General features: G+C 43.6%; 1 long non-coding RNA gene across 1 annotated transcript; it reads right to left on the minus strand.

Moving 5' to 3' along the window:
* Positions 1-775: 775 nt before the first annotated feature.
* Positions 776-5,037, minus strand: LOC137469025 (uncharacterized). The gene is made up of 3 exons (XR_010996314.1): positions 4,726-5,037; positions 1,934-2,106; positions 776-1,891 (listed from the first exon to the last, which is right to left on the minus strand). It is a non-coding gene; the product is annotated as an uncharacterized lncRNA (long non-coding RNA).
* Between the last annotated feature and the right edge of the window lie 6,859 nt (positions 5,038-11,896).

Here is an 11,896-nt window from a genome sequence, read left to right on the forward strand (position 1 = left end):
TGTGTTATACTATCACATGAATTCCTAGAAGACAATCAGGGGAGCTGCATAACCTGGCTGAGGTAATCACTGAGTGATAAATGCAGAAAGACAGAAATATATCACATGTACAGCTGTAAAATCTATAAGCAACTTTGTCCATTTGATGTGCTCTGGCCTGAGCTCCAGCAATGCCCTGTTTACGGTAGGCAGACTGTGTGCACTGCAGACTCAGCTTGGGAAGGCTCCCCTTGTCTTCCATAGATGACATCCGTCATTCAAAATGCACTAAGTTCACAATAATCTCCTCTTATTCTAGTGCCTGCTTCCTTGCATGTTAAAATCCTCCACTGGTTCAGTTGGCAATGAGAGCACGTTTTCCAGACGACAATATCTGTAGTATAGACACAGCCTCGAGAATGCTGAAATCAACCCAAGTTGATTTCAGAGCTGCTCTTTAAAATATTAAATACACAAATATTCTACAAATAGTATTCTAGCTTGGAATAATAATCAAGTAGCGCCTGGCAGAGGCAGACAATTTACACCCTTTCCGTATGAGCTGTTTTGCTGTAACTTCCAGATGCCAAATAAATTATTAATCAAATCTGAAAAATACTCTGAAGCCTTCCTTCCTGAGAGGAAGGGTAATGTTAGTCGCCAGATGAATTTGGCATGTAAAATCACATTTCCATGAAATAACTGATCAACATTTTCACCACCATTTTGTTGTGTTCAGGATTTTACTTGCCTAACTCAGAATATGTTGCAGGTGTGCACTAATTCCTTCTTTGCCCTGTCATTGGCACAGTGACACATGTAGACACAATCTATAGTGCAGATGGCAGAACAGCACAGGGTGTTGACAAAGCTTTAGAAATCACAGGAGAAAACCCCTGTGGATCTTTGTGTTTTGAGTTGGGTTTTTTATTTGTTTGTAATTTTTTTTTTCATTTGAGCTGTGATTAATGGCTGTGTCAGTCATCACAAACGAAGGATGCAGTTGTGAACACTCCTGCATTGACTTCAGGACAAAGTGATAGAGAAAAGGAGAAATTTCTGCTATTTTTATGACTGAAAAAATCAAATGCTTTCCTTACTGATTCTCTGCTACTTTCTTTTAAAACATATTTAGAGCAACCTTTTAAGTGTCCAATTCTATCCTGACTATTTTTTGTCAATAGAGATACCTCTGTGTAACCAGCATGCACAAAGGCAACCCACAAATTCATTCACACACAACATATCTTGAGAAAGATAATACTGTTTCTTCACTCCTCTGCATGTCTCCAGCTCCCAGTATATCAGAATCATCTCTTGGCATCTGGCTTAGTGATAATAAATCAGGCTCAGCTGCTATGATCCAGAGCCAGGAGGAATCTTTGGTACATACCTAGCTGCTAACCCATCCCCTAATTATCCAAGTGTGTATGTATTAATAGTCTCATTTACTAATGAACTGAGTCATTGGAAAGTCAGATGCAATCCCTGCAAAGCAGTACCAATTAATTTTCTTTCCCCTTTTTCCTATCTGACCATGGTATAGTGCCTCTGTCTTCAGTGTGACCATCACCCTGTTTTGTTAGGTACTGTATAAAAACAAAAGGCTCTGTCTCAAACAAATAAACCACATATAAATTAGGAGGCAACACATGGTAGAGTGAAATGGTAATATCAGACTGTCAGAAAGGACACTTGGTGTGCAGTTACCTGCCCACTGTCAAAATTTCTGTGACAAAAGCTACATTTTCCAATTTGTTCTTTACAGCATAAATATAAATAGTTGGTGGTGATGAAGGAAACCCAGAGACCCTGTAAATTAAATCACACTGAATAAGACCCTGCATAAAGAGCATAAGCTGGCAAAAGATTGCAGCATGTTTGTGATCCCCCTCTTCAAACAGAAAAATATCTCCCTAATTAATGACTGGTGGTATCAATATAACCACAAGACTTTTATGTCTTCAAACTCAGTTCTGCCCAGAAGGTCGTGATGCATAGGAGTGTATATCCAGACCAACACAGACATTTTCAGTAAATGAAAACACCAAATCCATCTCTTCTACAAGCACATCTACTGGTTTGATCATTAGTCCCAAGAAGTAGCCAAGCAGTTGGAGCCGGTTCCTAGCAATGGAAGAAATATTAGAAACAAGGCAACATAAATCAGTACAACAAAAATGAAAATGGAAAGTTTGGGTTTCCCTTTATATTTCTTCTATTTTTTTCTTTCTCACTTTATTTCAGGGAAGTGTGAAAGAGAAGGTTTCATCAGCCAAACAGAAGCTCTCTCTGTTGCTTGCAAAAGCACTGGGGGTCACAGCAGCTGGTGGACCTCCCCTTCACAGGAATTGAACACAGGGAAGGCTCTTCATCCTGCATTATTGTCTGCTGTACACAGTTTACTATGGGCATATATTCATGTTCTGTATAATCCCCAATGACCTTTCAAGAGACACTGTCCTTTATCATAGAAGATATAAAGGAGATCCAATTTTTCATGTGATCCAAAGCACAAAAAACGTCATTCAAAATGGATCATGAGGCACCCATTTGTGAAATCAATGTAAGCATGCCATTCAATTTTTGGCTTGTTTAAGTGATTAATTTGCCTATGTTACATGGTACACAGGTATGATAAACAATGGCTTCTCTCTCTTGCAATGTTATTTTCTGTTAATGATGTGTTCTAAGAGGTCTATAAATAGGCACATATAACACATAAATGTTCTTCCAGAAATAGACAGAGGGAGAGACTTCCTGAACAGAAACTTCTTGGCATTTCAATTTCATGGAATACAATACTCAAGTTGATAATTGAACCTGATTGAGAATGATAAAGAAAAAAAAATAAGGGCCAAATTCAACTTTGTAGGCACCTCAAAGGCCATGGAAGTGAGTCTCAAGGCTTCATGTGAGCTTGAAGAGGCTCTAGTTTTGCATTGACCTTGCTGACAAATGATCAAGGTAAAAGTTGCAAGGTGCAAGATTGGCGTTTTGTTATGATGACTTTTAATTGGTAAATATTGTGTTAAACAGCAGCATAATAGTGAGAAAATACTTCTTGTAAATCCTCACACAAAGAATAGGAGTCTGCTAGAAGCTGCAAAGAAAATATATAGCAACATTTTCCAGAACAGCTTGGAAGAATTTCACTACAAATGCAGTACACAGGGATGATTTTAGTAGGATGACTTAGGGACTCTTAAACTTCCGTTACTACCTTCCCCTCTCCGCTGGCACCTCTTGCATGCATGAGCTTCCTCTGGAGAGGGCACATGGGCAGCACTGCTGCCTTTCACTGGCTCTCAGTGCACAAAATAAATGGGCTTTGACCCAATGGTGTAAATGGAAAAACTCTCATTTCAAGGTGATTTTTGCCATGGAGTTCTCCTTGAAGAGGCAATGAAATGGTATCTGTGATTGCCTCTCTGCTCTAATCATCCTGTTGTACCAAATTCCAATAAGACATAGACATGCACCCTTGGAAGTCTCCATATTCAAGTTCTATACAAGGAAATTCAGTTCTGTGTGCTCCATGGACTTCCTTACTTGCCTACAGGTTTTAAGCAGAATTGATTCAGATCTGAACTGAAGGCTCTTCCTGTGCCTATTAATCACCTTTCCTCACACAGCGTTTTTGCAGCTGCCACTACGTACATTCCTTGGGCACCACTCCACCTTTTTGCACCTCCCAGAGTCATGCCATAATCACTAGCACTGATTTTTCATCCTAGGTGGTAGGACAAATCTTCTAGGGCAGCTCTAAGTGATAACTAACTCACACAATTACTCTGACACTTCACTGTACTCTCAGCCAGTTGACTAGTGGTTTAAATTACAATGATACTTTAGTAATATTCAGATCAATCAACTTTCTGACCAAGACATCATTTATATCTTGTCATAGAACATAGAACCAGAAGAAGCCACAGTGATCATCTCTTCTGATCCATGAAGTCTCAGGATCAAGGCCTGAGTCCAAAAAGAACTACAACATATCCTGTACAAACTTATCCTGTTTTTGCAGAGATGGATAACTTGAAAGCCTTGGGAAGCTGCTCCAATGTTACTTGGGAAAGTGGCTAAGATGAGATCATTTTGTGTGAAAAAATCCTTTTGAATTTGTAATTACTATGTAATTTGAAATGTCTTTAAAAATAAGATAAAAGGGAAGTATTCATACGCAAGGGGAGTAGTGTATAGAGAATGCAGGTTTCCTTTTATGTCCCTATTACTCTGATCCTCTTCAGTTTCTATAATTGCCTTCCATGTGATTATCTTCAGCACAATACATTTTCAATTCAGTTCAGACTAAAATTGTATTGTAATACTGAGGCTGCTTTGTCTTCAGTACCTCTTTAATAAATTCATAGTCAGCAGCAGCATTATTTGGTAAATAATAAAAAACCATGACAGGTTTGCTTAAAGCAGGAAAAACCTCAGGATGACTGAGAAGTAAGAAACAGCCCTGAATGAGCAATTCAAATGGAGGAGGCATTTAAATAATCAACTTCCTTTTGATAGGATTTTCCTGCTGCAGTGAAAGAAAGGAAAAATGAATAATAACTAAAACTCTCTTTCTTGCCTGAGCTATCTCTGCATGAAATAAGGGGCTTCAGTTCAGGAATGGAATGGCACTCAAACTATCCTCATAGCTGAAGAAGATCTTTATAAAGGAAGAGGAGAAGGAGGTAAAGAGGCCTAGGCTCTGGGGACAGGAGTGTGGGGTGTGAGCTTTTATACCTGTGCTGATGATCTAAACAAGGAGATCAAGTGCACACACAGTAAACTTGTAAATGACACCAAGTTCGGCAGGAGCGTTGATCTGCTGGAGGGAAGAAAGTCTCTGCAGAGGGACCTGGACAGGCTGGATCACAGGGCCAGGACCAATTGTATGAGGTTCAGCAAGGCCAAGTGCCAGGTCCTGCACTGGGGTCACAACAACCCCAGGCAGCGCTGCAGGCTGGGGACAGTGGCTGGGAAGCTGCCTGGCGGAAAAGGACCTGGGGGTGCTGGTCAACAGCAGCTGAACATGAGCCAGGGTGTGTGCCCAGGTGGCCAAGAAGGCCGATGGCATCCTGGCCTGGATCAGCACTGGTGTGGCCAGCAGGAGCAGGGCAGTGACCGTCCCCCTGTACTCAGCACTGGTGAGGCCACAGCTCCAATGCTGTGTGCAGTTCTGGGCCCCTCACTGCAAGAAAGACATTGAGGGGCTGGAGCGTGTCCAGAGAAGGGCAGCGGAGCTGGGGAAGGGTCTGGAGCACAAGTCCTGTGAGGAGCAGCTGAGGGAGCTGGGGGTGTTCAGCCTGGAGAAAAGGAGGCTCGGGGAGGACCTTACTGCTCTCTACAGCTGCCTGAAAGGAGGGTGCAGCCAGGTGGGAGTCGGTGTCTTCTCTCAGGCTACAAGTGACAGAACATGTTGCACCAGTGGAGGTTTTAATTAGATACTAGGGAAAAATTCTTCGTGGAAAGGGTTGTGAGGCTTTGAAACAGACTGCTCAAAAAGCGGTGGAGTCACCATCCCAGGAGGTATTTAAAAGACACGTAAATGTGGCACTTGGGGACTCTGTTTTGTGGTGGACCTGATAGTGCTGGGTTAAAGGTTGGACTCAATAATTTTGAAGGTCTTTTTCAACTTAAACAATTCTGTGACTCTCTGGTACCACAGTACCTTCACCACCTTTGAGGCACCCATGCCAACTATGCTGCCCAGCATCTGCCATGCTGCTTCAAAACTACTCATAGATAATTAATGTGTTCCAGCACCAGGACTGGGATGAGGGCTGGAGTTCTTTCAGAGAGGACACTCAAATAGGTGGAAATAAAAAGGAAGGGAAAGGTAGGTATATGTCTCAGCTGCAGTGTGAGCATGCTTCACAAAACTTACCCAATGCAGCTGATAATAAAAGGCAGCAGCAGCCATCTCCAGTGCTGCCCGCCTAGTCAGTGACAATGCACGTGGGATTTAGTCACACATCTGCTGCAGGAGGCCACACACATCACACCATATTCACTTAGGCAAATAGGAGATAGCCATCCCCTTTAAATACAAAGTGTGTCAAACTGTATGACACCATCCAAAAATAGGATAAGCTCAAAAACTGTCTTTTGAGTTGTCGTCTGCTTGACTGGAAACTGGGGGAAGAGCAGTTGGCTGTGAAGCAAAATCCTTTGTTGCAGAGACCTACAGAAAGGCCATTCCATGACCCATTTATACAAATCAAGCCATATGGCAATACTCAGCATTTTCTCCTAACACTGTTAATTGAGAATTGGCCGTTCACTGGGTACCACTTAAAAAAATAATCCTCATCTTTTATAAATGACAAACGAAGGACTATTTATATCTTCAGCTTACTATTACTACATAATTCAATTTCATCCTAATAATTTGTATTTGGAAATTTGCTTAAAAAGAAAAAGTATATTAAGGCACATGGTTGGGAATATGACTAAGAAAACATACTAGAAAGTATTTATGAGAAATGCAGACTGTGTCTTTGTAGTCAAATGCCTAGCAGTATATGACTGAATGATAATCCTGGTTCTTGAGCACTACATTTACAGCAGTCATTACGGGAAAGCAAACACATGCACACAAACACACACAACATACACGTAACATACACACACACTACAAAAATACCCTCTGAAAATCAGCCTGGTCTGAAGGAATGGGAGTTAAAAGCCCTCCCTTTAAGAGTCCAATAGAAGAGAAAACACAGGAACTGACTGAGCTTGCCAAATCTTGATAGTGCTTTTCTGGCCCTATGTCTCTGGTCTCTGACTGTGACAGAATACTTTTTCAAGAGCATTTCCAATTTCTTCTATAACTTCAAAGAGTATGTTCTGGGGGAAAATGGACAGAAGTCTACCTTGTTTTCTGTGAAATCTGGAAGGGGAAAGTATTTTTGGATGACTTCCAGGGGTGTGACATATTTAGCTGAGTCCTGCCCAGGAGACTTTTATATGGTTATGACTGAATTCTTCCCCAAAAAGGAAAAGAAGAAACAGGACCAATGTCTAAAGACTTGGAAAGGATGGCACAGCATGGCTGTGGACAAAAGGGCTTGGTCAGGTTGGGTATGAGGAAAAGGCAGAGAGGCAAGGTAGGTCTCCATTCCAGTGAGGAGGGATAACAGAAAAGAAGGAGACAGAGAAGCATGGTGGATAAAGGGAAGGCAATGCATATAGTTTTTCTGGATTTTAGTATAGCTTTTGATGCGGTCCTCCACAGCACCCTTCTGGACAAGCTGTCCAGCTGTGGGATGAGTGGGCTCATGGTGTGCTGGGTGAAGAACTGGCTGGAGGGCAGAGCTCAAAGTGTTCCAGTGAACAGGGCTACATCTGGCTGGCCACTGGTAACCAGTGCTGCTCCTTCAGGGCTCAATTCTAGAGTGAGTTCTGTTCAATATATTTGTTAATGGTCTGGATGCAGGAGGTGAATACACCTTTAGCAAGTTTCTGATAATACCAAAATGAAAGGTGCTGCTGACTCTCTCAAGGGGACAGGAGGCCCTGCAGAGGGATCTATATAGATTGGAGTAGGTTATGATTAATAGGATGAAATTTAACAAGTCCAAGTGCTGGTTCCTTCACCTAGGACAGAGTAGTGCCAGACATTACTGTATGTATAAACTGGGAGAGGAGTGGCTGGAGAGCCCTTTGGAGAGGGGCCTGGGGGTGCTGGTGGGCAGCAGCTCAGTGTGAGCCAGCAGTGAGTCCTGGCAGCCAGGAGGGCAAAGCCCATCCTGGGGCAAAGCCCATCCTGGGGTGCATCAGGCACAACATGTCCAGCCATGGGACAAACCCAGAAGATGGGATTGAATGCATCGGAAGGAGGGCAACAAAGCAGATGAAAGTGCTGCAAGGAATGGCCTGTGAGGACCTGGGGCTTGTCTAGTTGGAGAAAAGGGGTCTGAGAGGTAACCTCATTGCTCTCCACAGCTTCCTGAGGAGGAGACTTGGAGAGGCAGATGCTGAGTTCTTCTCCCTCTTTTCCAGTGGTGGGGTGTTTGTGAATGGTTCAAAGCTTCACCAGAAGAGCTTCACACTGAATATTAGGAAGCATGTCTTCACCAAGTGGGTGGTCAAACACTGGAGCAGGCTTCCTGGAGAGGTGGTGGGTGCTCCAAACCTGTCAGTGTTTAAGAGGCATTTGGATAATGCCCTTAATAACATGCTTTAACTTTGGTCAGCCCGGAAGTGGTCAGGCAGTTGGAGTGGGTGATCACTGTAGGTCCCTTCCAACTGAAGCAGTCTATCCCATCCTGTTGTGGTGGGGTGACAGTGTGGGATGCTGGAGATATGTAGTGTAGTGGAGATATGTAGTGTAGTGGAGGTGAACACCTTCAGTGCCTGTGTCTGAGCCAGGGGTGGGTCTTTGTCACTGGTGTGGGCTTGGACGGCACCCACTTTTCACAGGAGGGATGTGAGAGTAGAGGAATCCCCATTTCTAGGAGAGGGTTAGAGTGGCCCATGTGACCTATGAGGAGGTGATGTGCACGAAGCTGTGTACACTGTGGGATTAGAGCTTTGGGGGATTTAGAATTTTGTAGGTGGTTATTAATATTCATAGCCATCTATTGCTGTGGTTTCTCTGTCATATGACTGATATTGATCCTGCATGTGCAGTTCACTGATTGCCTGTTAATTATACATCATTAAAAATAATCTCAAAATTGCTTTGATCCTGATTTGTTTAAAACCCCTTGAGCTAAGCAGTTTTTCCCCTGTGACAGAAGACATAGTAGCTCTTACAAGAAAAGAAAGAGTACAGGCTGCCATGGTGCTGCCTCAGCTTTCTCAAAGGACTAGGCAGGAGCAGCAAAGCTGGGCTCCTCAAGCTACAGGCAACCCTCAAGCAGCATGAAGGCAGGTCCCAGGCAGGGGGGATATTTCACAACTTGGGGCAAGGCTGCAGAAGGGAGAGAGCCATCATATCTTGCCAAGGATGGATGGGACCAACACATGTCTGCGTCTCCCTTGCAGGAGCTTCTTTAGGGGATGCCCTGGAGGACCATGGTCTGGGCCTTGCAGGTCTTGCATGCATGCAGAAATTTATGTCTCAAACCCACAGCCTACAACAGTCAATTTGTACTACTGCAGCATAGACGTGCTGGGAGAAATGTTTCTTTCACTCTGTGCCTTGTGCTGAGCTCTACAAGACAAATATTGACCTTTGCAGCACCACTGGTTCACATGGGCTCTGCTCCTCCTCCTGTGATGGAAGATGTGATTGAGAAAATGCTTTGCATTCACATCCATGATCAGATGTGGTCCATTCAGATCAGCCAGGGGTTTTTAATCTCCTTGTTGGACCCATAGGCAGCCCTCTAGTCCACTTTGCAACCATGGTGAGCCTAATTCCCTTCTCATGAAGGAAGAGGCACTCATGAGGTGCTCAAACTGGCTTAATGGTAGGTTTTAGTCAGAGCATGAAGTAAACCAGAGCATTCAGAGGTAAAAAGATAGGGGCTACTCCAGGGGGTGTGCTTACAGCCCACTTTGCAGACATTAATCAGTAAAGGCATTGCCAGACAAGTTGTCTCCTTTCTTTGGCTGAAATTAGTGAATGTGATAAGCAATTTTTCCCATGCTGTGCCTGAAAGAGGCATTTCACCAAACTCTACCCTGTGCAGACAGGACACGACTGAAGAGTGCACTGGTGAGCTGACAGGGTTCATCCTGTGCACCTACTACAAGCAGCTGCAGGGATCACCATGAAGTGAGGAGTCATTTAAAAAGGAGGTAAGAAACATGGTTTCCCCTTCTTCCTGTGGGTTCCTGAGTCCTCAGGCTGGGAGTGCTATACCTATAAATTGTATCTATTAAGATAATTTTATAAGTTCAAGGCTTTCCCTGCCGACTTTACTTGCTTTTGAGCCATGAGAGGGAGCAGAACGTGGTGTGACTGTCCCTATGTCACCTTGTACAAGATGCTGTGAAGAAGCATCTACCCAAATGTCCTGACACCTAGACTGCCTCAATGAAGAGGAGGAGCAGTGCTGGGACCTGACCACAGAGCTGCCCTGTGGTAGGCTGGTACTGGTAGTTTCAGGTCAGGGTCCTCTTGACCAGAGCCCATACTCTACCCCATAAAGTGCATGTGGCTCTCAGGTCTTTTCCCCCCGCTTTCAGCAGGTACAGACAGGGCACTGTCTCAAATTTCTTCCTGGTTGCAAACCAGGAAGGCCATAGACACTTCTCCAGGGGGCTGCAGAGTGCAGCCTTCTAAGTCTTCCTTCATCAGACAGGATGAAGAATTCAGCTTTAAAGTCAATAACTGCAAATAGTCCAAATCTTAAGCTTTGAGCTTATAAATTTATCTTGATAGATACCATTTATAAGAGAGCACAGCTTTCAGTACTGCCACAACAAATTTGGAAAAGCATTGCCCCTCTCCTGCATGACACCTTCAGAGAAGCAACAAGAGCACAGTTTAGGTGTAGACACCAAGCAGAGGCTGCTGCTGCTACTCCATCCCTGGGGCAAGGGACAAGAAGGGCCACCTTGGACATAATCTACCTCTGAAAGAAGTGTATTTGTTTAAATATTCAGGATGTGATTGAGTCATCTATGCCTGCCTAGTGTCATTTTGATATTTTGTGCAGAAATATCTTTCTGGGTCCCACACACAAAATTGAATAAAGGAGCCATGCACACTGTGTTGGATGCTCACCAGTCATGCATCTGGGTCATACAGGACAGCTGCAGCATCTCCAGCTTGGGTCAACACCTGCATCTGCACCTGTTCCTCCTTATGGGTAGTCATCTGAAAATCCTTCCTGAGAGGGAGGAGGAGTGAGGGGGAAGAGAGATAATAATAGTTGAATAAGCTATTCAATGAGATTCATGGAATTTGGGGACTAATAAATTCTATGAATAATACTTTCATTATTTTTCCAACTCCAGTGCTAACAGAAGTTATGAATAGTGATTGAAGCAAACCCTTGAATTATATGACAATGCTATTGAACTTTGGAAGCATATATTACATAGAGTGAGGGGACTCTAGTTGTGCCTGTCATCAGCTTGATGTAGATGTTTTTGAAAATGGTGAAATGTGTATTTGACAATTTGGCCTTTCCTCACAGAAAGTCTGTGCTCAGATTACCTGACAATAAGAATCAATCAATAATTCACATGCTGTTTCTCCCAGAAAATTGTTAGCAATTGCTTTCTTTCAGCACTTCAGAGATTACATCCCTGGAGATGGCAGATCTCTTATCTCTACAGTCCCCTCTCACTGTAGGGCAGCATGCCCTCGTCTCCAGAGGGGAAACTTGTTCCTCAGGGGAACTGTAGCCTGCCACTGTTCCTCAGCAGCATGTGCTGACAGCCCCTGATGTCGTGTCAGCTCTGCCTGCAGCGGCTGCAGATGCATCATAGGGGGATGCTGTCAAGGCTCTTCCCATATCTCATCTTTCTCAATATCTCCTCACCACTGGAGGTGACTACTGAATGTGGTCTCTAGACACAAGGGCAAAAGGAGGATTAACTTGTCACTGTGAAGTTTTGCCAGGAAATACAATCTGCTGTGATATGCAGAAGTCAGAGGCTTTCAGTTTCTACAGTGTTTCTGCTGCTGTTTCCCCATCCTTGACAGGCAGAGGCACCGACTTCAGCATGCAGCAGCTGAGGGTTTGTTTCCAGCCTGTGTGCAGAAGTACTTCCTGATAACATCAGAACAATCTAAGACTTTATTACTTGGGTAGATTTTAGCCCTTAATTATTTATGATATCCTCTTACCTTTGTCTTAACATAGGAGCTGGACAGTCAGTGGACATTTCCCAACAGCCAGAGATGTTGTGGTTGAACAATAACAACTGTTCTATTACCACCTCGAGTGGATTATATGATTCCAGACAACATGGGTCCAACTGCATCTCCTAGCCATACCATGAATAAGGT

This window comes from Anomalospiza imberbis, chromosome 2 (assembly GCF_031753505.1).
Source record: "Anomalospiza imberbis isolate Cuckoo-Finch-1a 21T00152 chromosome 2, ASM3175350v1, whole genome shotgun sequence".
Taxonomy (NCBI): domain Eukaryota; kingdom Metazoa; phylum Chordata; class Aves; order Passeriformes; family Viduidae; genus Anomalospiza; species Anomalospiza imberbis.